Source organism: Salvelinus fontinalis, chromosome 33 (genome assembly GCF_029448725.1).
Source record: "Salvelinus fontinalis isolate EN_2023a chromosome 33, ASM2944872v1, whole genome shotgun sequence".
NCBI classification, from domain to species: Eukaryota; Metazoa; Chordata; class Actinopteri; order Salmoniformes; family Salmonidae; genus Salvelinus; species Salvelinus fontinalis.
In genome coordinates, this window is record NC_074697.1 from 24843446 (window position 1) to 24869423 (window position 25978).

Genomic DNA, 25978 nt, shown 5'->3' on the forward strand with positions numbered 1-25978 from the left:
GGATTTCTGTATAGCACTTTGTGAGATCGGCTGATGTAAAAAGGGCTTTATAAATACATTTGATTGATTGATTGACTGAATGAATGAAGAGAGAGGTTTAACTAGATATGGCTAATTTGTAGTGTGTAGAGAAGACAGGTTTACAGTATTAATCATCCTACACGATAATGGTGTTATAGACATCTTTAACATCCTGTCAAAACCACAAATTATGTCCAGCTACAAACAGGCAGACCAATCACTGAATCTTTTTCAGAAATTACATTTTGGTTCACGTCATCTCAAACAAAAATACCTTTTAAGGCCAGTTCGACTCTGTCATTTCCATAGAAGTGATGTCATTAGTGCCGCCACAGTTTCTCGGACAGACCGTTCCCATGCTTCTTCTCCACCAGCTACTTCATCAGAGTATCTCCAACTCTCTAGTACAGATGTAGGATCTTTGAGCCAGTTTGCTACAGCAGGGAAATAATCCTGCAGCAACAGGATTATTATGTGGATTCTAATGAATGGACATTTTTGCATCCATGCCACCTGGCACTGCAGTGTGGGAGAAGGTTTGTGAACTTATTTTATCTGTGAAGAAAACATTGTAGTTTCAATATGACAGAAAGAGAAAGGGCCCTGACTGACACTTCCTGTGAGCTAGAGAATCACTTTCCCAGGCCTGACAAAGTCACGTCACACATTACAGAAGAAGAGAAGCTGTCTGAGGCTGAGAGAGCCTGTCTGTGAGAAGCAAGGGGTGTTATTCAGATAGAGTTGTCTAGGATGAGAGCCAGTGTAAGCTACATTCATACTGCATGCATCCCGAGAGAGTTTCACTTATAGGTAGATATATAGCCTACGGTAAAGAGAGAAAGGTTTAGTTAGTCTACAAAGGCTTTATGGGGTAAATGCATACAAAGGAGTGTTTAGAAACATGCAGAATCAGAGGAACAAGGGTGCTGTAGAGTAGGACTGGGGACCCCTATGAGTATTCCTCCAGTTGTTGCTGCACACATACTGCCCTGTATAACAGCTGGCTAGGGGTCATGTTAAAAAGCCAATAGAGAGAGGAGCTATGTGCAGAATGTCAGCAACCTGTCCAACTGACCAGTGGGTATCACTGTGTAATCCATCCCGCACCCAGCCTCCCAATATTAATTACTGTCCATATTGAAAGTCTGATTAGTTCATTATAGACATTTTTAAAAAGTGTTCAAGAGGATCCTTAGTTATGGTCTTTGAAAAAGTTTTCAATGAAGTGATACGCCTAATAACTGTTATTTGTTTTAACACTGCCAGGCATGCCAAGCAATATGATTATGTTATAAGGATACGATGCGACTCGAATCATGGCAGAAGCAGATACTGTATTTTTGACATGACAGTCGATGGACTGCATGATATTTCTATTACCCATATCGATGTTCCCTCAAACTAACTTATAATCGTAGGATGTAATGAATGTCAATAAGTGAACAAGGAATGTTGTATGTTGAAGGAAAATAAGAATATCCTACCTTTGCAGAGGTCCAGCACAAACCGTGGCCAGTGTGACGCGTTTATTTCTCAGTTAAAACATGAAATATTCAATTGCCTCCATCCTTATATTTCATTGTCAATTTGAATATCAGCAATACAATGAGACTCATTTCATAAACTCCGTAGGATTTCATTGATTTAGCCTGTCAATTGGTTGAAGTTGACTGTGTGGCTATATAGAGAAAAACGCCAATAAAGTCTATTCCATAATCGTTATTTGTATTTCAATGTGCTTTACCTTCAATATGTTCTTCAAAGTTGTAAAAGGTTTCGTCAACATCAACAAGTTTGAGAAGGCTATTCATTGAACGTGAAATTGACGCGGAGTATTTCAGTGCGCACACGGGAAGTTGATTCGTTGAACAAACAAGAACAATCAGTGCATCTTGTAGGCGGGGCAAAATCCCGTTACTCTGGATCCGAGCAATCATTCCCTGCCTCTCAGAGCCAGAGAGAGCAGACCACTGCCCAGTGACCTATCAGTTGCAAGCACATGCTGCTGACCAAAACAGTAAACTGACCTCCCTCATTTTAACCTCTTAGTTATCGAGATTAAATACATGTTTCCCACAAACTCAGAAACATCCAAAATATGTGAGGTAGGTCTTCCTAAATATGCCTACACATTGTTTAATTTCCTAATGCTATTCAGATTCACAACTTTGACAATCTTTCCACAATCATCATCATCACCATGTCCCCCCATTTCACTTACCTGAGGTATATGAGTCCAGGCAGACAGATACATACTCTACCTCAATGTTCAATGTGATACAACCACCCTGTAAAAACCGACAGCTATATATGATGCCAAATTGTTAGCCAACTGTTGCACAAAATGTTACTACAGCATCCTCTTTCTCTCAGACTGTGTTTTAGCAACAGTTAAAGCACCACCAGACAGTGGGGCCAGAGTCAGTGACTCTTAGTCGTGGCACCCAGCCCAGGAGACACCCACACAGAGCTCTCTACCCGGAACTTGGCACCACGGGAGAAACACCTGCCAGATGGTCAAATTCTACAAGGATACAGAAATGTGCATTTTTTTTGTATTCAAACTGACAGGGGCATTGGACATTTCTAACTATTGTGTTGTGGGCATAATTGGTTGTTAGTTTTAGTTTAGAGTTTCCAAAAATGAAACACTGTACCTGCCTAATGCACAATTTCCATCCTAATTCTACACATTTTGCCATGGGGCAGAGAAAATGTTGCCGTTTTATAGCCAATTTTCCATGACTTTGGCGACGATATCAACGGTGGCCCCCTGGAGGTCAGGGCCCCTGAGCACATGCCCTGCGTGTCCGGTAATAATTAGGCCGACTACGAGGTTTAGATAGCTGGCTAAACTACCTACCTAGCAATGTTAGCTGACATGGGCTCATTGAATGTCATAACAAGTAGAAAACTGCTGATGCCCTACCAAATGCACCTCGTGAATTCTACTTTTCTAAATCCCAACAGTAAATTGAGACCCCGACTGAGTTTATTTATTTTTGGCCCCCTAGGCAGCCACGGGGCTACGAGTAGCACATAGTCTGCGTAAAGGAAGAAGTGGCACAGGTGTAATCTCATGTCTTGGCATTCAATGGTGTTTGGGATAACCTTAAGTGGTGTCTGGCAAACAACTACTGATGTTAATGACAATTTTTTTTGTCTCATTTACATCACATTTCACATTTGTGTTGCACTGATATTGAGTTCAGAGGGAAACATGGCTCATATAGTGACAGTGAAATCTCTATGATAGATAGTTATGTAATAGACCCTGATGTTAATCCTGACCTTTCCGCCTCTTTCAGAACAAAGGATTAAAAGGCCATAGACAACAGAGTGGACGTCTGTCTGATAGTGTGTGTGTGTCACCACCACCTCCTCACAAGATCGCTAAGCTCCTCAATGTGACCTGTGTGTGGTCGGTCAAATTCAAGCCTTCTATCTGGCAATGGCCACTCCGCCGCTATTGATAACTTTGCTAAACAATGTTTCTATTGAAGGAGCGGAGCGTTTCCATCTCCTCCATGGTTACAATCAGTTTTCCCTATTCAAACTGAGAGCAGCCAGGAGCCACTGTACATTTCTAAGTGGGAGAGACACGTGACCCAGAACCAGAATAGCATCTTAGCCAATGAGGTGGGGACAGATAAGAGATCTGTTCTTTTTGGCTCCTTGTCTGAAGTTAGTGAACCATCAACATGCCCCTCATAATTTGAGCCTGTTAGAGCAAGAGATGTCTGTTGGATGTGAATAACAGTTTTTGTTATGGAGAAAATCCTGGGTTGTATCCTGTGTTGTCTGTGCCAGCCAAGTGATCGATCTGTACAACTGCCTAAGGGTTATTGCAAGTGGGTGTCGGTTTACTTTAGTTTGATTGAAAGGAAAAAGGGCTGTTATAAGAGAGCAAATAAAATGGAAATAGCTGTGACATTTACAGCGGAGGAAATTAAATAAAGTACAAACTGTCAGAAAAAAGTATTTGTGTCAGTTTTCATCTCCAGTTTCATAAATTATTCTAAAACATACTAGAGAGGTGGAGACTTGACTGTAATTAGATAACAGTTCAGAGAGGTGGAGACTTGGCTGTAATTAGATAACAGTTAAGAGAGGTGGAGACTTGACTGTAATTAGATAACAGTTCAGAGAGGTGGAGACTTGACTGTAATTAGATAACAGTTCAGAGAGGTGGAGACTTGACTGTAATTAGATAACAGTTCAGAGAGGTGGAGACTTGACTGTAATTAGATAACAGTTCAGAGAGGTGGAGACTTGACTGTAATTAGATAACAGTTTAGAGAGGTGGAGACTTGACTGTAATTAGATAACAGTTCAGAGAGGTGGAGACTTGACTGTAATTAGATAACAGTTCAGAGAGGTGGAGACTTGACTGTAATTAGATAACAGTTTAGAGAGGTGGAGACTTGACTGTAATTAGATAACAGTTCAGAGAGGTGGAGACTTGACTGTAATTAGATAACAGTTTAGAGAGGTGGAGACTTGACTGTAATTAGATAACAGTTCAGAGAGGTGGAGACTTGACTGTAATTAGATAACAGTTCAGAGAGGTGGAGACTTGACTGTAATTAGATAACAGTTCAGAGAGGTGGAGACTTGACTGTAATTAGATAACAGTTCAGAGAGGTGGAGACTTGACTGTAATTAGATAACAGTTTAGAGAGGTGGAGACTTGACTGTAATTAGATAACAGTTCAGAGAGGTGGAGACTTGACTGTAATTAGATAACAGTTTAGAGAGGTGGAGACTTTTTAATTTTATTATAATTAGTATTTATTTATAATTATTTTTACTCCCTTTTTCTCCCAAATTTTGTGGTATCCAATTGGTAGTTAAAGTCTTCGCTGCAACTCCCATACGGACTCAGGAGAGGCGAAGGTCGAGAGCCGTACGACCCCCAAAACACAACCCGGCCGAGCCGCACTGCTTCTTGACACAATGCCTGCTTAACCCGGAAGCCAGCCGCACCAATGTGTCGGAGGAAGCACCGTACACCTGGCGACTGTGTCAGCTTGCCGCAGGAGTCGCTAGAGCGTGATGGGACAAGAACATCCCTGCCGGCCAAACCCTCCCATAACCCGGACGATGCTGGGCCAATTGGGTGCTGCCCCATGGGTCTCCCTGTTGGCTGCGACAGAGCCTGGACTCAAACCAGGATCTCTAGTGACATAGCTAGCACTGCGATGCAGTGCCTTAGACCACTGCGCCACTTGGGAGAGAGGTGGAGAGACTTGACTATAATTAGATAACAGTTTAGAGAGGTGGCGACTTGACTATAATTAACTTATTATTGATGATCTGCCTTTCCTGAATATAAAATAAATGTTTGTGAGAGGTTTGTGAGAGGTTTGTCTACGATGCTTCTTAAACATTTGGATATGAAATATTAACACTATACTCCCATTGATCTACCGTAAAACGTCAATTAACGCTGAGTCTCAAATAGCTGCCTGTCCCTTTTAATAGCTGGGCATCAGAACACATTTCAGCAAATAAATGTCTGTTTCAAATAAATGTCACATCTAAATAAATTCGTTACCATGGATACAGCTCTGCTATTCCCACAGTCACGTGCATTAAACATAAAAAAATAAATATATATACAGTATATATATTCTGTCAACGTTGCTATCTATGGTGCCGGTATCGCTCTCAGTGATGGTAAGGCGTGAACTCGGGGGTGTATGATAGGCAGCCTAGTCTTTGCAAGTCTAATCTAGGATGGATGTTATTATAATGTTTATACTGGTCATACTGGTCACAATACACAGTGTGGTAGTCTTTTCAACATTTTATTGAGCAAAAGCTGTGTGCATTAAGGAAATAGACGCCTGGCTCTAATAAGCACTGGTTGTGCTCCATGATTGAAGCAAATAAATGCCGGGGCTATTCATTTACATTTTAAGGTATTCATGTTTGTGGTTGGGAGGAAAATCAATAAACTTTTTTTATTTAACTAGAGATGGGTGGCTCACGTTCCTCCAAGGCCTGAATCTCTCTCTCTCTCTCTGTCTGTCTGTCTGTTAGAACTTGGTAGGCTTATCAATGTTTGACTAATTGGTATTGATTGGTGAATGTATTGTATTGTATTATACTGCCTTTTTTTCACTGCATTCCAAACATGAAAAAACAACTAGGCCACTAGGGCCTCTGGAATAGATTCAAAATGACCTTTTCTGCTTTGAAGGCACTCCAATGGAGCAATATCACTTGGCGGGAAGTGATGCTCCAAAGATTAAGTATCATTTCTCCCGGTAGTTTTGAAAATAGTGCTCACGAGCCAAAACGTCTCCCCGATAACTGTGCACATTTGCGAACGTTTGCAATTCATATGAAATGTTACGAATTCAAATTCGTACAATATGTTACGAATGTGTAATTGCTTAAGATCCCAGACTGCACCTTTAAGGAAAGGAGGATACCTAGTGAGTTGTACAACTGAATGCATTCAACTGAAATGTGTCTTCCACATTTAACCCAAACCCCTCTGAATCAGAGAGGTGCAGGGAGCTGCCTTAATCGACATCCATGTCATCGGCGCCCAGGGAACAGTGGGTTAACTGCCTTGTTCAGGGGCAGAACAACATATTTTTACCTTGTAAGCTCAGGGATTCGATCTTGCAACCTTTCGGTTACTAGTCCAACGCTCTAACCGCTAGGCTACCTGCCGCCCCAAAACTGAATGCATTCAACTGAAATGTTGAACTAAATGGGATGTGTCAGACCCGATTGTACTGGGCTGTTCTCCCATTTTGCAGTAAATGTGTCCTATAATGTCGCTGCTCTAATACATGGTTGGAAAGGGGAGTGGGAGGTGGCTAGACGGTTCAATCACTGTGAGTAATACATATGGGGCAGCAGCCCATTAAGCGCTATACCATTCACTAAGACAAATACAAAGTACTAACTCGTAAATTCCCCGATTGGACTTAAGTTCCTTCTGAAGTTCCTTCATGAACACCTTGTTCATGTTCTTAGCTGGCAAGATGACTGTAATCCATTAGCCTGATAGCGGGGAACAGTCATGTCGTTACAATTGTGTGCTCTTATCTCTTAATTCACTTAATGATGAGTTTGCCAGTCTGAATGACAGCTTGTGTAACTGGAAACACTTTGTGAATAGATCAATGATGTAGCACAGAGCACATTAAACTGCTGTATCATCTAGGTTACCTGTTATCCATGTTACCTGTTATCCATTATCCATCTGTAATTAAAACAGTATAACCCTTGCCTGAGTCACCTTGTCTTGAAGGATAGTTAGACTGTTCATTTGCCTCCTTTATGGTAGTGGCAGTGAAAGCTGAGCCGAGGTGAGGAGAGATTGAATTGAACCTGGATCTCCAGCCACCCTAGAGAACACATAACAAGATCAATTACACAAATTAGCCACTACTCCAGAAACAGTTAAGCACCCCCACCTCCACCTTTCCATCAAGGTGTGGAGACCAGGCCTGTGGTACCTGTCGTTGGAACACTGGTGGTGAAACTCAGTGTGCTGTTGGTCGGCAGCGCAGACAACATTCAAACTAGCTACTGTAGATTGACTTGACCGAAAAGGCCTTTGTAGTCGAGTTGCACTGCCTGCACAATCTGATGTCTTTGAGTGAGAGAAAGACAGAAAAGAGAAGAAAAGAAAAGAGAGAGAGTGAGAGAGAGAGAGAGAGAGAGAGAGAGAGAGAGAGAGAGAGAGCGAGAGAAGTGAACATGTGGGTTTCCCACCAACTGCCAGCTAAAGTAATTGCAGTGTGCAGACAACATCACATTCATCTTCAGCTATCTGACAGCTCCAGAAACACTGAGGGAAGGAATTTGTGAAAATACTCATTCACATACAACATGTTTTGAGAGACATGAAGTAATAAATATACAGTACATGCTTTGGAGGGGAGACAGTTTTGCTCAGTTTCCATGGTAACAATGGAAGTTGGAATTTGTTTTGCTGCTAAGTTTTATTTTCAGACCATTAACAAAGGTCTTGCTATTGTGATGTGTAAAATGTATTATGTTTTATTGTGTTTCCAGTCTTGGTGTTACAAAAGGAACCCATTTGAATTTAAAGGAGAAACAACAATGAACCTCCCACATGTTATCTTGCTTATCAAAGATGTTACTAACATACAGTGTCCCTGTTTCACAGTTCTTCCTATTCCATTAAAGTAAATACCATGATGAAATAATTTCCAAAGTCTCAAGGTCAGACATGTCTACATGGTGGTTCATGAAACACATGCACTATTGGGTACAGTATTACATCTCAAATTATATTGTGCTGCAACAAAAAAGCATTTCATTCAAAAATTCTCTCCACGGTCACATTTAGTTAGCTGTTAATCGTGATGCTGTTCTCTAAATAAGGAAACAAATATGCTAATTATTTCATTAATGAGGCTTCAAATGGTCGTCGACCAAACAAAAGCGAATAAATAAGGAAGAAAACAAATGTATCCTCCACCCTGCTAGTTCCATAGGGCATAGATACATCTGCTCCATGAGAAATGTATGGCTGTAGTGGTCCCTTAAAGGGATGATAACTATTTCCTTCCCCGAATTCCTATCTCCTATGCAATGCATCATAAATCCTATAGATTACACCCAGCGCATGGAATAACCAGACCAGCTGTGGCTCAAAGTGTGACACAGTCAATCAGGCCATGTCCCTGTCACCTGCAGTGTGCAGTGACTGCGAGCACACTGTGGCCCCCAGGGGTCCAGGGAGACTCTAATGATATGGTCCTACAGGTACAAAGAGTTTGATGCATCTGGTGGACATGAGGCGTTAAACTTTTTCATGTCTGTGTGGAAAGGAAACTGACAGTCGCATTGATGGTCAACAGACTTTCCACCAGAGTATAAATTAAATGTTCTTTTGACCAGCGACATTTGTCGCATTCTAATTGTCTACAGACATGTCATTAGACCAAGTATAAACTGGCCAGTGGCGACCCGTCAATTTTGTGTTTGCCTGTTTTGCATGTTATTTTGGCATTAATACGTGTCACATATCTGTTTGAAAACAATGTAATAAAAATCCAATCGAATCGTTTAGTTAATATATTTGTTATATTTCACCTTTATTTAACCAGGTAGGCCAGTTGAGAACAAGTTCTCATTTACAACTGCGACCTGGCCAAGACAAAGCAAAGCAGTGCAACAAAAATAGATGTGCAGATGGGGATGTGCAAGTGGAAATACTGGTGTGCAAAAGAGCAGAAAAACAAAAACAAATATGGGGATGAGGTAGGTAGTTGGTTGGTTGGATGGGCTACTTACAGATGGGCTGTGTACAGCTGCAGTGATCGGTAAGCTGCTCTGACATTTGATGCTTAAAGTTAGTGAGGGAGATGTGTCTCCAACTTCAGTGGTTTTTGCAATTCGTTCCAGTCATTGGCAGCAGAGATCTGGAAGGAAAGGTGGCCAAAGGAGCTGTTGGCTTTGGGGATGACCAGTGAGATATACCTGCTGGAGCGCGTGCTACGGGTGGGTGTTGCTATGGTAACCAGTGAGCTGAGATAAGATGGAGCTTTATCTAGCAAAGACTTATAGATGACCTGGAGCCAGTGGGTTTGGCGACGAATATGTGGCGAGGACCAGCCAACAAGAGCATACAGGTCGCAGTGGTGGGTAGTATATGGAGCTTTGGTGACAAAACGGATGGCACTGTGATAGACTACATTCAGTTTGCTGAGTAGAGTGTTGGAGGCTATTTTGTAAATGACATCGCCGAAGTCGAGGATCGGTTGGATTGTCAGTTTTACGAGGGTATGTTTGGCAGCATGAGTGAAGGAGGCTTTGTTGTGAAATAGGAAGCCGATTCTAGATTTAACTTTGGATTTTAGATGCTTAATGTGAGTCTGGAAGGAGATCTTACAGTCTAGCCAGACACCTAGGTATTTATAGTTGTCCACATATTCTAAGTCGGAACCATCCAGAGTAGTGATGCTAGTCTGGCTGGCGGGTGGGGGCAGCGATTAGTTGAAGAGCAATAGTGTTGCAAAACAACACAGTTTGATTAATTAGCCTCCATCAGGTTTGAGTAGTGGTCTCGAAGCAGCAACATGTAGCTAATTAGTGTAAAAGGCAGCAAACACTTCCTGCTACAACGGCAGCCAATCTGAGAGAAACTGAGCATCTCTTTGGGGATCACAACACCACTTCGTCATTAGCAGTTGATGGAGACCAGGCGGCACCCTTTGACAGTAATGGATGACTTCAAATCTCCATGAGCATTAAGTTAAACAATCTCTCAGGGAGAGGACAGCTACGGATTTATGTTACTCTAAACTATAATTGGATATTGATTTATTGACAAAGCATCTAGGCATGCAGTAGAGCAGACTGCTGTGAGGAACTAACTGCCAGTACAGTACAGGTAGTAGGACAGGGCCAAGGGAATGTAGTTCTGTAATACACACTTAAGTACACATTCAACAGGTTTCATATCCTGAGGCAACAGGAAGCTTGTGGGAATGGAAACATGTATTCTACCACAGATCCTTACTGTAAGTAGGTTTCATTGGGACTAGGGTATAATCTTAACTGTGAGTGATTCCAAAATTGACTCGGTAGAGCCCATTATTAAAGTAGAACTCCATTGCATGGTTCATGTAACGGTCCTGACCTGTTTTATGTTGTTTTGGTATGTGTTTATGGTCAGGGCGTGTGTTTTGGGTGGGCAGTCTATGTTTTGTATTTCTAGGTTGGGTTTTGTGTTCGGCCTGGTATGATTCTCAATTAGAGACAGGTGTGTATCGTTTGTCTCTAATTGAGAGTCATACTAAGGCAGCCAGGGTTTCACTGGGGTTTTGTGGGTGTTTGTTCCTGTGTCCTCACAGGACGGTTGAAGGTTAGTCACATTTGTTGTTTTGTAGTTTTGTAGTGTCTTGTTTGCTGTTGTCATTAAAAGATGGCTTATTTCCCTCAATCCGCATCTTGGTCCTATCCATGCTCCTTCTCGTCTAAGGGGGAGAACAACATTGACTGCCTTTACAGTTCAGTACTATTGGAATCCGTGGTCTGCTGAAAAGAAGTACATGTACTCTCTGTTGAGGGGATAAAAGTAGTGATGCATTGATGAAAACTCTTACCTCTCCCTAAACGAGTGTTATGATTAGGCTGGCTGGAGAAGAGCAGAGTCAAATTAATAATACAGTGTGATTGGTTGGTGCACCTGGAACTACAACCCCTGGAATATTTCTGTCCAAAATGGATCTAAATCCTCTGTTACTCTGTCCAGTCGTTACATTCCAGATTCTCTTTATTAATATGTAATGTAATGTCTGGACAAAGTAACAGAGGCTTTGTCTCCATTTTGGTCAGAAATATTCCAGCGGTTCTAGTTCCAGGTACACCAATACCACTGCTTTTATCCATGAGGTGAACATTTGAATTTTGTCGGAGACTTCTGAAGGCTTGTCATATTGTTAAGGAAACTGTTGATTGGTTGTGTCAAAATACAGCCAACCTGACGGAAAATAATATATGCAGGTGGACGGGGACGGGTGGAATAAACTAAATTGTGATTTTCTAGTGAGCTGGAAAAAGCATCCATTCATCATGGTGCCACACACTGTCAGCGTTTTGTCCCACATATTTCATATAAAGTATATCACCATAGGAAATGCAGTAGGCACACTCATATAACCTCTCCTCTGCTTATCAGTGAGACAGTAGGCACACTCATATCACCTCTCCTCTGCTTATCAGTGAGACAGTAGGCACACTCATATCACCTCTCCTCTGCTTATCAGTGAGACAGTAGGCAATACTTCCATTAAGCAGCACATTTAGATAACTCCAGTCAACTTGTTTGGCAGTCCTTGTATCAATGCCTAAAATACACTGCCTTGAAAATGCAGTCTTGCACTTGCCTGCACCAACTTGTGGCACTGATTCAAGTCTAGATAGAGAATAGAGTGACACCAAGCTATCATAGGCGGAAGTGAAAAGCATCTTTTCTCAAAGCAGACAATTATATAAATATATATTTTCTTTTTGAGCAGTGAGATAAATGTGTTTTCAGCATATTGTTTTTTCTCTCTATCAAACTGCGGTACTCTATCAAACTGTCAAAGTGATCTAGTTGTTTACTCAGAGGATGCACCAGCAGAGACCACACGATACAACATAGTGCAAAAAGGTTTAGATTACTTGACTATGCCTCACCAGCATATAAAATTGAATTCCCAATTTTATTGCCAATGCAGCAGTATATTTTCAACAGCCATTCTTAATGCCAAAAGTAAGCTTTAAAGGTAACACCTCCCATTCACCTTGATAAGTTGTCATGGTCCATAAAAGGTGAACAGATAGGGACAGCCTGCTCCATTGTGCTGTTATCATGCTCTGAAACTCAATTAATTGACAGTACAAAGACATTAACAGCTCAGATTAGGAGCCAGGAGAACAAGTGTGGTCCCCATCCATCTCCCTTCATAAATCTGCCATTATGTGTTGGTCAACAGAGGACACTGGCCACCAGCCAACCCACCATCCTGCCAGGTGGAGGTAAACACACTTAATGGTGCTGACTGGAGAGGATGAGAAACATGAACGCTGCAGCAGAAATACAGTATATGCAAATGTTTTACTGTATGATGTAAACTATACTCGGTAACACTTGATTTGTATGTGGGCAAATTAAACAAATTCCCCAAATAATAAGGATTCTTTACCCCAGACACCAACAAGAAATCCATATGAGGGCTATGTTGTATATAATATTCTTGACATCAAAGCTGTTCTCTGTTCCACATTTGAGTGACATCCATCTATCTATATAAATCCATGTGTACGTGTGTGGTAAATTGGAAAATATTAATTAGTTTATTGAGGTGTTATGCCGCAGTTGTTGCATCAGAGTTGATTTCACATGTCAAAGCCTGAACTACACTGCTCAAAAAAATAAAGGGAACACTTAAACAACACAATGTAACTCCAAGTCAATCACACTTCTGTGAAATCAAACTGTCCACTTAGGAAGCAACACTGATTGACAATAAATTTCACATGCTGTTGTGCAAATGGAATAGACAAAAGGTGGAAATTATAGGCAATTAGTAAGACACCCCAAAAAAGGAATGGTTCTGCAGGTGGTGACCACACACCACTTCTCAGTTCCTATGCTTCCTGGCTGATGTTTTGGTCACTTTTGAATGCTGGCGGTGCTTTCACTCTAGTGGTAGCATGAGACGGAGTCTACAACCCACACAAGTGGCTCAGGTAGTGCAGCTCATCCAGGATGGCACATCAATGCGAGCTGTGGCAAAAAGGTTTGTTGTGTCTGTCAGCGTAGTGTCCAGAGCATGGAGGCGCTACCAGGAGACAGGCCAGTACATCAGGAGACGTGGAGGAGGCCGTATGAGGGCAACAACCCAGCAGCAGGACCGCTACCTCCGCCTTTGTGCAAGGAGGTGCACTGCCAGAGCCCTGCAAAATGACCTCCAGCAGGCCACAAATGTGCATGTGTCTGCTCAAACGGTCAGAAACAGACTCCATGAGGGTGGTATGAGGGCCCGACGTCCACAGGTGGGGGTTCTGCTTACAGCCCAACACCGTGCAGGACGTTTGGCATTTGCCAGAGAACACCAAGATTGGCAAATTCGCCACTGGCGCCCTGTGCTCTTCACAGATGAAAGCAGGTTCACACTGAGCACATGAGCACATGTGACAGACGTGACAGAGTCTGGAGACGCCGTGGAGAACGTTCTGCTGCCTGCAACATCCTCCAGCATGACCGGTTTGGCGGTGGGTCAGTCATGGTGTGGGGTGGCATTTCTTTGTGGGGCCGCACAGCCCTCCATTTGCTCGCCAGAGGTAGCCTGACTGCCATTAGGTACCGAGATGAGATCCTCAGACCCCTTGTGAGACCATATGCTGACACATGCACATTTGTGGCCTGCTGGAGGTAATTTTGCAGTGCTCTGGCAGTGCACCTCCTTGCACAAAGGCGGAGGTAGCGGTCCTGCTGCTGGGTTGTTGCCCTCCTACGGCCTCCTCCACGTCTCCTGATGTACTGGCCTGTCTCCTGGTAGCGCCTCCATGCTCTGGACACTACGCTGACAGACACAACAAACCTTATTGCCACAGCTCGCATTGATGTGCCATCATGGATGAACTGCACTACCTGAGCCACATGTGTGGGTTGTAGACTCCGTCTCATGCTACCACTAGAGTGAAAGCACCGCCAGCATTCAAAAGTGACCAAAACATCAGCCAGGAAGCATAGGAACTGAGAAGTGGTGTGTGGTCACCACCTGCAGAACCATTCCTTTTTTTGGGGTGTCTTACTAATTGCCTACAATTTCCACCTTTTGTCTATTCCATTTGCACAACAGCATGTGAAATGTATTGTCAATCAGTGTTGCTTCCTAAGTGGACAGTTTGATTTCACAGAAGTGTGATTGACTTGGAGTTACATTGTGTTGTTTAAGTGTTCCCTTTATTTTTTTTTAACAGTGTATTTAAAGAGACTGCATCACTACTGGAACCATGGGCACCATTACCTCAGGCATACTTTGTTTAACAAGCTACAGTATGTCAGGTGGGCTATCACTATAGTCAATATGGTTAATGACAAAAAAAGCAGTCTTCTCCTTTGCTTTAAAATGGCCTTCAAAGTGGGAATACTTGGATGTGATTTGCTACGCTTTCATAGACAGAGTTTCACCTGCTATGGAATATGACTAATAACCGTGTATGATCTTAATTAGTCTGAACTATCAGCATGTTAAATAGGGTGCTTCAACAAAGCATGAAATTCAAAATAACTCTTCTCCATTGATCCCTCCATGGGGTAATTTAGTGGCTCATTTTCATGTATGTGCTAGAGTTTAGATTTTGGTGATGAATAATTGTTGACTATTCTTCATCCTGCAGGCTCTCCCTATTGAATGAATAATTAATATACAGCTAAATGCACTTCTATGGGAAATCATAGGTTGATCACGACTCAAGGGTGAACTAGACATCATTGTTCTCCAGCAGCATACTTTGTTAATCAGACAAATATGAAATAAATGGACCAAACACAAGCCCTGATTCCCTCCAGTGCTTTGTCCTATGGAGGCATGACGGTTCTTGGACACAGTCAAATTCGAACATCATGTGAGACACAAGCAGTGAGGACAGGACCCTAAATATGATAGAGAAGTATTGACATGAGAGTGAAAAACATCACAAACATACTGAGACAATACTGATGGAGTGAGTATTAAGAGATTGAATGAAATGTGCTTCTTAAAAGTAGCACACATCTAAAGTGTGATACCTGTCTTAGAATGGTGGATTTACCAAGTGGGGTACAGTAGTTAAGAAGAGGTACTCTGGCAGTTTTTCATCCCGATTTGTTACAGAACAAATTTTCAACAAATTCAGAGTTAACACCTACTTCAACAATTGGTACAGTTAAGGGATCTATTTTTGTCTGTGCTGTGAACAGGTTCAATGGGTTCTGTAAACAGTTCTCCTGAAGCTGGATTAATGAGCAGTTGGAACTAGCTCTATGGCTGACAGTGTTTAATAGCTAGCTATGGTTGACAGTGGCTTCTAGCTAGCTACGGCTGATAGTGTCTTCTAGCTAGCCATGGCTGACAGTATTTAATAGTTCAACCTGGTCTCAGAGCATTTCATATTATTCTGTACGAACATCTGAGACACTCCTTTTAGTATGATATGTTACGTGACACTTCAAGCGAGACGTTAGCGGTCCATATTAATGTTATTGTGGTACTGTAATTTCTCTCAGGGGGTCTAAATACCATTTAAATCAAGTAGAATGATTCTGTCAAAACTTAGTGGTCCTGAATTTGATGAGTTCACTAATGGCACAGCAAGGAGTAATAGCACTGACCTCAAGAGGCTTCTGTTAATGGCTTTTACATGAGAATGTCTGATGCGTTGGCAAGCTGACAACCCAGCAATTATTGTATGAAATGATGAGTTTCCTACATCACCACTGGAACAGCAAGCTCCAAGTCAATTAAAAAGTTACATCCAATTAGAAGATCATAATGTTGAAGATAAACTCATATGTGGAGGCTAGTTTGTGTGATCCGCTAACCACCCTGAACTCTCATAGGAAATCCTGAGTAGATTTCCCATTCCAAAGTGAACTCTCAAATGCTCTCAGTTTCTTATTTGGAGAGTTTCATTTCTAAAAGTAGAAGAACTGCGCCACAAGCTTAGAAAGGGCCTGCCGTAAGCTTGCAGTAAGCTTCAGGAAATTGTAAAGGGCATGAGTACAAGACCAAGAGTGTGTTTCAGACGTTACTTGGAGGCGTGCTCCATTTCTGTGTGGGGATGATGGGGTAGTTGTGTGGCAGCCAAAAGGGTTAATCGTAAAACAAAAACATAGCAAAAAAAATAGTGTGCATATAATATTTGTGACCCAATGTTGCCACTACCAGTCAGTCACCATAACAACCAGCATCTATCCCGGGGCTTAAAACACATCTAAATTGCCAGAACATTTTAGCCTCATAATTACCAGACTGATTACCACAGCTATATCAAACATCCATGTAAGCTCATGAGATCAGGTGGCTTGCGAGGCTAAGAACATTTAGCTGTGAGAGATATTGAATCTCATCTAATACAATAAGTCTTCTGAGTTTGCCACTAACACGCAGAGGCACAGCTGTGGCGACATGCCATGGGAATTAAAGAGAATTACAGAATGGAGGGACAGAGTTCAGTGCCTACAAGAATGAAAGATTGTTTTTATTGTGAGAGCTCTGGAGAGTAAGATGTCCAATGTATTTACAGTATTACAACTATACTTGAGAAAAAAAACTATGATAGTAACAAGCACATAAATGTTCATAGACATGGCTAGAAACATGATTGTAAGAGCATAGTTTGTTTATCCTGCTCTTACAATCATGGAGAGTTCATGATTTTTATTGTGCTGCTTTTGGGTAATTTAAGCATGGGTATAATGATGAAAAAGTAAACAGTGGCAAATACCAATAACATCATCACCACAACACCAAATCAAATGTAATTGAATAAGCTCCGAGCTCTGGTATAGACAGGGCTTTTCTCTGAGGCATTGATGGAACTCCCTGATACAGAAACTCATTACACAAACTATTCCATTCATCCAGCCAGATCAACTACACACCCGGTCACTGCTAGGGAAGGATGTCTGAGAGGGTTGGGCTGTACCTCATTACCCATGTGGATGACAGGGAAGCCTCAGTGTACATAGCTAAAGTAGGAAAAATATATAATCATCACTACACCCAAAACTGTAGCTGCCTCTGCTGAGTGAACCAGCCACCTCCAATCAAATACAATACCATTTACACAAAGCTGTAACAGAGAGGTCACTGTGTCTGTAGGGTAGTAATTGTGCTGATCCATAAAGGTAACACCTAATACACAGTCTAAAGAGGTCACTAGGTTGAAAAATGTATGGAATTTCTTATTAAAAAGGACTTATTTCATCCCTGGTGTTACAGCCAGTATTGCAAGACACTGACAAAGTCAATTAGGCAGGATACCAAAAAAAGTACCAGCCGCATGGTAAAAAGAATGTTGAAAACTTCTAAGAAGCTAAATAATATCCAACTCTTCACGGGAGGCCAATGGTATTTAATAAAGAGGCAGCAAAGTATACTCAGCATGCTTCCATCAATAAAGTTAATTTGGATTATTATAACACCTTTGTTAATACCAGCAAATATTGTCAGTTATGCTTATGCTGAAACCACTGCCTTTGATTTCTTATTTTCATTCTAGCTGACAATGTGATTAACAAATGAACACTAATATACAACGCTCTCCGACATGTTGATTTGCAAAAATGAATGATCCTACATCAAGCTGTCACTGACCACTGACTGCAGTTTATTAGATTATCTGCTCTAAACGTAATGCTATGGAAATTGTGTTGATGCTAATGTTGCAGTGTGAAGTTGTTCCCCTAGATCAGGGGTCGGGAACCTTTTTGACTAAGAGAGCCATGAAAGCAAATAATTTGGAAATTTATTTCAGTGAGAGCCATATAATATATTTTAAAAGTGAATTCAACTAAATGTCAGTATAATACGCTTCTGTATTTGTCGAAGTGCCGCTTTACATTCGACCGTTTCATCGATGTAATTTTGTCATTGCAAATTAGACACACCGCAGAACCTGCTCTCTCCACAAAGGCGAATTCTTCAGTCCATTCGTCCTGAAATGTACGATAGTCGTCCTCTTTTTTTCTTTTCGCCATCTTCTTCGTCGAAGGGTTAGCTTTGAGCTAATGACCGAGCAGACTGATTCAAAAGGAGTCGTTTACCTGTTTTACCTAGCAACGGCCAACGTAGGCCAGTATCATTTAATTAAAATAATGGATAATTGCTCCTGCAGCCCTGAACAGGACATGAGCAGTGAAAAATCGATGGATGGATTAAAACAAGTGAGAATAGGCCTCCCGGGTGGCGCAGTGGTCTAGAGCACTGCATCGCAGTGCTAGCTGCGCCACCAGAGTCTCTGGGTTCGCGCCCAGGCTCTGTCGCAGCCGGCCGCGACCGGGAGGTCCGTGGGGCGATGCACAATTGGCTTAGCGTCGCCCGGGTTAGGGAGGGTTTGGCCGGTAGGGATATCCTTGTCTCATTGCGCTCCAGCAACTCCTGTGGTGGGCCGGGCGCAGTGCGTGCTAACCGAGGGGGGCGGGTGCACGGTGTTTCCTCCGACACATTGGTGCGGCTGGCTTCCGGGTTGGAGGTGCGCTGTGTTAAGAAGCAGTGCGGCTTGGTTGGGTTGTGCTTTGGAGGATGCATGGCTTTTGACCTTCGTCTCTCCCGAGCCCGTACGGGAGTTGTAGCGATGAGACAAGATAGTAATTACTAGCGATTGGATACCACGAAAATTGGGGAGAAAAGGGGAGAAAAAAAAGAAAAAAGAATCTCACTTTTTTTTTTTTTTTTTTTAAATCTGCGAGCCAGATGCAATCATCAAAAGAGCCACACCTGGCTCGGGAGCCATAGGTTCCCGACCCCTGCCCTAGATTATGCACCAAACTGCACACAAGGACCAATTCAAATAGGCCAGGTCAAGAGGGGATGTTAATAATTTGATAATAATAATAATAATAATTCTGTGTGTTTTTTAAAATGAAATTACAGCTGCATAGCTACTGTTATTCTTTGGTGAACAAACATTTTTTCATATCAATATTGTACATACACGTGATTGTAAAAGTTTTGTATATTTTGGTTTGGTCCATCGCGGGTTATCTGTATTTCCGTACCCCCTTATTGTTCTTTTTTTCCTGACCTTCGCCATAGCAAGGTATGTTGTCCTTGGCTCCAAAATTGTTCAATATAAAACCGTGGTAATGTTACACAATGTGCTGTTATGCAACCATTATTTTGTTACAATGTGGACAATATAAAGATTTATGTTAACAAGTTTCACCGAGCTCGCTAACTAGGGTATCTATTGTAACTTGTGAGTACTTGGGACAGTGTTTGAGTGAGTGTCCATGTGCTAGCGCAGGTGCCTGAGAGCTGTAACTGCACCAAGGGCTAAAATATTGTGTGTTGTCTCTTTGTGTGCAGGTATGTCTTTTATTTTTTACAAATTATGTTGTATGTCATTTTACTTGTATTGTCTTGTGCACTGAATGTGTGCACGCAGCACCTGTTATTTATTTTTGCCGCTCTCTTTTGCCTGACCTTCGGCTAGCAAGGTGCCTGAGAGCTATGACTGCGCCAAGGGCAAAAATATTGTGTGTTGTCTCTTCGTGTGCAGGGCAAATAAAAATAATTCAACCAGCAGACCTGCAGTTGTGGCAGTGTCCTAATTAAAATTACACAACGCAGAACAAACCACGCTACACTTATCATGGGTAAGTAGTCTTTATGGATGTTAAAACTGACTCAGTGCTGCAATATTATTCATTACCAGTTGGATTTAACATGCAAGAAACATGAGCCAGCTGATCAATTGTACTGAGAATATTTTCCTGGGAAGCAGAGACTGCTATTGTTCTAATAATGGTGAGACAGATGGTCACAGCAAGAGAGAAGAAACAGATGAGATTATTACCTGTAATGAATACTCAGGGAGAAAAAGGTGTAGATTCACGCGCAGAGCGCGGTAGGTGTTTATTTCGCCTTCGCAGAAGGCAGGGTGGTCACAGGCAGGCAATACACAGGTAGGCAAACAGGCAGGTGAATCAAAACTAGGACTGAAGGCTATAACTGGTTCTCTCAAACAAGCTGGGAAAAGGCTTAGTAGAGTCAAATGAGCTAATGAGACCAGGTGAGTAACTAACACAGATTAAATAAATGAACAAAAATGAAAAACAGGGCTACGTTCAAGAACACAAAGAAACAGAACACAAGGTTGACCAAGAAAATAAATACAGAACCTTACATTAACAACACAGATGAATGGATGAAACTACTGTGGATGGGATAGTGTGGTATAAATAAGCCTCTCTCAGACAAAATGGACCCATTCCCAAGGACTACAATAGCTGGCCTAAACATGAAAGCACGGACAAAAGAGTTTCAGTTTTTTCAAATCAAATGTGTAAACCTCACAAACAATTCATTAATGTTTATTGTTCCCAGATACTACAGAGCTGTAGAGGCAGATGTTTTACCAAAAAACATAAGACAAATCTACTGATTATTTCCTCCAACCCTCCTCATCAAACTCACAAGTACTGTTCTCTGACTCAACATGAGGGTGTTACTTTCCTTGTTGAACTTTGAGATGTACAGTCGTGGCCAAAAGCTTTGAGAATGACACAACCATTCATTTTCACAAAGTCTGCTTATTTGCATGTATGTATATGCAATTTGCATTTCATCCAGAATGTTATGAAGAGTGATCAGATGAATTGCAATGAATTGCCATACAAATGAACTGAATCCCCCAAAAACATTTCCACTGCATTTCAGCCCTGCCACAAAAGGACCAGCTGACATCATGTCAGTGATTCTCTCGTGTTGACGAGGACAAGGCTGGAGTTCACTCTGTAATGCTGATTGAGTTCGAATACCAGACTGGAAGCTTCAAAAGGAGGGTGGTGCTTGGAATCATTGTTCTTCCTCTGTCAACCATGGTTACCTGCAAGGAAACACGTGCCGTCATCATTGCTTTGCACAAAAAGGGCTTCACAGGCAAGGATATTGCTGCCAGTAAGATTGCACATAAATCAACCATTTATCGGATCATCAAGAACTTCAAGGAGAGCGGTTCAATTGTTGTGAAGAAGGCTTCAGGGCGCCCAAGAAAGTCCAGCAAGCGCCAGGACCATCTCCTAAAGTTGATTCAGCTGCGGGATCGGGGCACCACCAGTACAGCGCTTGCTCAGGAATGGCAGCAGGCAGATGTGAGTGCATCTGCATGCACAGTGAGGTAAAGACTTTTGGAGGATGGCCTGTTGTCAAGAAGGGCAGCAAAGAAGCCACTTCTCTCCAGGAAAAACATCAGGGACAGACTGATATTCTGCAAAAGGTACAGGGATTGGACTACTGAGGACTGGGGTAAAGTCATTTTCTCTGACAAATCCCCTTTCCAATTGTTTGGGGCATCCGGAAAAGCGCTTGTCCGGAGAAGACAGGGTGAGCGCTACTGTAGTAACCTGGTATATTTATGTTTACCAATAGATGGCAGTATTGACTCAAGACGGGGGTTTGCTTCCCGCTATCCGTAGCTATTTCCTATGTTTGCCTATTTAACTATGATTAAGAAAGCTTCAGTTAGCTTAAGCCAGGTGCATTGGAGGATGTAATTCTAAGTTACAATTAAATACTAAACCGTACTTAAGTCTCATGAGTCGTAACTCTAAGAAGCCTTTAAGGATACTACAGCTACCATCAGTCCTGTGTCATGCCAACAGTAAAGCATCCTGAAACCATTCATGTGTGAGGTTGCTTCTCAGCCAAGGGAGTGGGCTCACCCACAATTTTGCCGAAGAACACAGCCATGAATAAAGAATGGTACCAACTTCTCCCAACCATCCAGGAACAGTTTGGCGATGAACAATGCCTTTTCCAGCATGATGGAGCACCTTGCCATAAGGCAAAAGTGATAACTAAGTGGCTCAGGGAACAAAACATCGATATTTTGGGTCCATGGCCTGGAAACTCCGCAGACCTTAATCCCATTGAGAACTTGTGGTCAATCCTCAAGAGGTGGGAGGACAAACAAAAACCCACAATTTCTGACAAACTCCAAGCATTGATTATGCAAGAATGGGCTGCCATCAGTCAGGATGTGGCCCAGAAGTTAATTGACAGCGTGCCAAGGCGGATTGCAGAGGTCTTGAAAAAGAAGGGTCAACACTGCAAATATTGACTCTTTGAATCAACTTCATGTAATTGTCAATAAAAGTATTCCATAGTAACATCTGACAAAAATATCTAAACACACTGAGGCGGCAGACTTTGTGAAAATTAATATTTGTGTCATTCTCAAAACTTTTGGCCACGACTGTACAGTACATGGCATCATTTAACATATTCAGGAAATTCCAGTAATTGTTAACCTTATCCATGGTTAATTTGGTGCCTTATGACATTTTCCACTTGGCAGTGAGAACCTGAATTGTCAATTCATTAACAGACTCACACCATGGTTGCAGTGAATATTGTCATGGGTTGGGTCTTCAAGTATTTGTGAATTATTCCAATTTACACAGGGGATCCTGTTTACTGATGCTTACTCATATCTTGCTTATCTTTATGGTTATATTTCTTATGTCTGTTTATCTTTAAAATAAGATAAAACCTAAAGGTAAGGAAAGGTAAGGAAGAAATACGATTCTACAATGAATAAAAATAGCCAAAAAACAGATCCTCTACAGGTTATACAATGTGTGACATTTAACAAGATAGACCTTGCTATTCTCTGGAAGATTCAGCCTCGCTCTAGGTTTTCAATGAGATGCGAATCACAATAATCAATATTCTATCCACTGCGAAAGGTCAAAGTCTGCTAGTAAAATGCAACAACATCTGCTTTCCTCTCCTTTTACAATTCATTACGAAGAGTCAGAGCTCAATATCCCAGATCTGCCCATTAAGCTGGACATGGGTGAAAACATGGACCACTGCAGGTTTTCCTCCACTGCTTAGACCCCCGTAGGATTAACAACTCACATACTTTGTCAACCTGGCTGGGTGAATTGGCGCCTAGCAGGGGAAGGCATGTCTTTAATTAATATTTTATATTTACTTTATTTGGTTCCCCATTAGCTGTTGCAAAAGTAGCAGCTACTCTTCCTCGGGTCCACATAAACCATGAAACATGACATAATACAAAAAAAATGTATCGACAAGAACAGCTCAAGAACAGAACTACGTCAAATAAAAAAATGATTAAAAAAGCCACACGTAGCCTACATATCAAAACATACACACAAACTATCTAGGTCAAATCTATAGTTAATAATGGGAATTTCAATGGGGTCTAGATGAATGGAGAGTGACCCAGAGGAATGCAGGAGGAGGATGTTTACCATGAATAATCATTCAGTGGAATTGAATGAGAACCTAAAATAGAACAAATATAATCAACCATCAAACAAAAAGGGGAAAAAAGAGATCAAACTCATCAGAGATCCAGGTTGTAAAGTCTATGCATTGAATTTGCACTGTCTGCATGTTTGAGTGTATTTCCCATATGCATAACGGGCGGCTGGCACTCAAGTCTGCATGAAGGAGTTGGTCATGCTTTTGCACTCATGTCAAAATGAATAATGTGAACTTCAAAGTAATATGACTGAGATGTATGGTATTTGTCTTGATTTAAGTGCTAATGCATAACAGCGATGTAAAGCCATCATATGTCATTTATGACGCCACATGAATTCAGCCAAATGTTGTCTGTGCCCTTCAAATGCATCTGAGAATTATTAGAGGCGATGAGAAAAAAAAAGCTCTATTTTATGGACTTTTCCCTGACAATTGTTCACAGGGTCATGAAGGATCACATAAGAAATCTAAACAGGCAACTCAGACGTCCTGACACAGAGAGAGAGAGAGGAGAGAACGATAAATTCTTCTAATGCAACACAAGATTTCAATGTTTCCAGCAGACTTCTAAGCAGAGCAAAATAACGTCTAGACATGTAAGGCAGGTTTGTTTAAGAAATCCAGCCCTAAATCAAGAGGTAATTATTCTCTTAGTAATTTTTCCACTTTACGCCTCATTTCAAGTAATCCTTTTGCTTCAGTCACACTTCTGTTTAATAACCTGTGAGATTATTCCTGCTCTTGTTGTTATGACTGATATTTTGACGAAAACTGATCCAAGTATTAAGTTGGAGATCTGCTATGTTTAACATAACATTTTTCACCAGAAAAGATGTTTGTCAAAATGTGTCAGAACCATTGAGATCTTTCTGATATTAGCAGTATCTATTCTATACAATGAATGGGTCATTTGTTCACCCAATAGCTACCATTGTTTCCAATTCAACCTCAGGCTCTTTGCAAATCCGGAGCTAAGTTTGTGATTTTGTGTATTTTCCATTGATTTGAACAGTATTAGAACTCAACCAGACCCAAAATGTGCAACTACATGGTAATTATCCATCTCATCATCTAACATTCCCCATCTCTCCCCTACCTACTGCACAGGATGTTCCATGTACACAACCTTCCCAGACTTGTTCCTATAGCCTCTCTCTTGTGGTAAAAATCATTATATTCTTACACAGTACTGGCTAATATTGCTCAAGGAGTGATAAACATGAGAAGGCGAGGTGCAGGGACAAGGTATTTTTTCTACAGTAGGTGTGTGCTGCTTCAGGCAGTGGCGACCAGCAGCATCCTTTTTTGCTCGACAACAGACGGCTGATAAAAGGTGCAGATGAATGCAGACTCTAGAGGAAAGTGTTCACCGTAGGGTGCTCTCCTCAGTCGCCCTTCAGCTAAACTTCCTTTCACTACGCTTCATCACATAGTTGATGCAATCTAAGGTTAGTGGCAGAACAGCCATCTTCCTCCCACATGAGACAATTAACTGAAGAGTGCAATGAACCAGCAGCAAATCCCTCAAAGCTGACTGATAACACACCGATGAAGTGATGATAAACTACCACTAGCCTGTAGTATGATGACATAGTGACCTGACACTGAACTTGTGCTGATTCATTTTAAACACATAATAGAGTAGTTCCATTCACATCCAATCACGCAAGCATATTCAAAGCATTACAGTACAGAATGTACAATACATGTATGTGTACAGTAGACATGAGCTTTGCTAAAGCAAGGTAGGAAACATACATTACCTCACAGAGCATAAAAGGGCAGTAGCTGGGTTAGAACCAAGGATCACTTTGCCATGCCATCTGTCAAGCAGTTGGGGTGCATGGGAAGTGGGACCAATTCACTCCTTTGCTCTCCTCTCTAGCTGTGCTTTCCTCTCGTTCCACTACCCTAGAGCAGAGAGCAGCTCCACTCCAAGTGAAGGGAATCCTCTGTCTGGAGCCCATTTAAATTCACACAAGACAACCTTTGCTGGGAATTGTGACATATACCTGCATGCCCCGGCAACGTGTTAAGATGTCCCTCCGTCTCTTTCTCCTTTGCTCTCCTACTTTGCTCTCTCTCTCACTCCCCTACTCTGTTCTCTCTACTGCTCCCACTCACTGGTGTTCTTTCTCCTCCACACAGAAATGCACACACACACACATACACACACACACACACACACACACACACACACACACACACACACACACACACACACACACACACACACACACACACACACACACACACACACACACACACACACACACACACACACACACACACACACACACACACACACACACACACACACACAGCCTTCTGTTGTGTGTAGTTAACCCGTCAGTACATAGTGAAGCGTATGGACTTCTGTCTTTCTACACATCTCTCTAAGTGAACATACTTTATCTTTAACCATGCCAAAAACACAACTTAAATCTTTGGAGTTT

The 25978-nt window shown here is 41.8% G+C and overlaps 1 protein-coding gene across 4 annotated transcripts in view; it reads right to left on the reverse strand.

Annotated features, from left to right (window-relative positions):
- Window positions 1–25978, reverse strand: part of LOC129831871 (protein Aster-B-like) — a 163974-nt gene that overhangs the window by 97642 nt on the left and 40354 nt on the right. Inside the window, exon 1 of one of the 4 annotated variants that reach the window (XM_055895389.1) lies at window positions 25286–25652. The exons of 1 other annotated variant lie outside the window; for it this stretch is intronic. The gene's annotated coding sequence lies outside the window, so the exon portion shown is untranslated. Of the gene's footprint in view, window positions 1–1505; window positions 1523–25285; window positions 25653–25978 lie in introns of those variants that run through there. 2 more of the 4 variants (XM_055895406.1, XM_055895407.1) reach the window with 2 other exon arrangements.